Below are 1187 nucleotides of genomic sequence, written 5' to 3'. Positions count from 1 at the left end.
TCTGCCAAAGACGGAGCTTAACTCGCTTTACACTTGTCCGAAATGAGGCTCGGAGGTTCACGTTTTTGTTCAGGGTGCCAACACTGATGTGTCTGTCCCAGGGTTCCGAATCAATTATATTGTCTGAAGAACTAAAGCCATCAAAGGCATCTTGCTTATGCCACCTAGTGGTCAGTTTTCACCTGCCTGGTACTTGAGGAGACTTCAACCTGGACACATAGCTATCCAAGGAAGACAGGACCCGTGTGCCCAGCGGTGACCGGGACCTGCTCTGTCCTCCAGGTGAAGAGATGGGAACTGACGGTTTGCTGAGTCTCTACCCTGGAAATGGTGTAATGGGAACAATAATGCATTCAATTCTCCAACCTTTGTGAGGAAGGTGTATTTATTCCTTCGTTTCACACTTAACTAGATTGAGGCCACTCCGCTAGAGCAGGACTGTGCTGCTTAAAACAGTTAGCCCTCCAGCAATGAATTTGCCAATGACATTTAAGTTATAAATGTCCCTAATAAAGGATGTGTAGGACACAGCTGACAAATCCTAATAGAATACGTAATTGTAAATTCCATCCGACAGTTGTTCTCACGGAAGGCTTTCATCAGTTTTTGTTATGGCAGTTGACAAAAGGTTGTAGCTCTGACACAAACATTGATGGATACCTTTTTACATGACTTACTAAGATTAAACTGAAAATGACAATACACGTCAGAAAGTCACCCACTCATCAGTCATGGTGTGCCTTTGCTGAGTCAGGTAATAGTTTTTGAATACTAGAAGAATATTTTCTCAACTTTTTTTTTGCTATTTGCAATGATATGGGTCTAGACATTAGACAGTTTTAAGTTTAACCTGCATTTTTAACATTTTCTCTATCACACTTTCTTAAATCTAGAGAGTCAACAAATCAATCCTCGATTTGATTGGCGTTGCCAGTTTCCGCGGTGTACATACTTTCATGTGTCCATTTTCAAGTGACTAGAATGATGTCACTGCACTCAAAAGTTCGGAAGAGATGCACTGTAGCAAACAGTTATATTTCCATCAAACAGGCACGATAAAGGTAAATAACCTCAAGGGCATATCGTTTGTGGATTTCATATTTGCGAATCTGCCTACTTGCTAAAATTCATTTGTAACTCCAAAGTCAGTCCTTGCCATGTTTTTGCAGTCACTCATGGATATGGGC

The sequence above is a fragment of the Pteropus vampyrus genome, unplaced genomic scaffold, assembly GCF_000151845.1.
Source record: "Pteropus vampyrus isolate Shadow unplaced genomic scaffold, Pvam_2.0 Scaffold359, whole genome shotgun sequence".
Taxonomy (NCBI): Eukaryota; Metazoa; Chordata; class Mammalia; order Chiroptera; family Pteropodidae; genus Pteropus; species Pteropus vampyrus.
The sequence above is the reverse complement of the archived record's forward strand: the minus strand, read 5'-3'. Positions refer to the sequence as shown.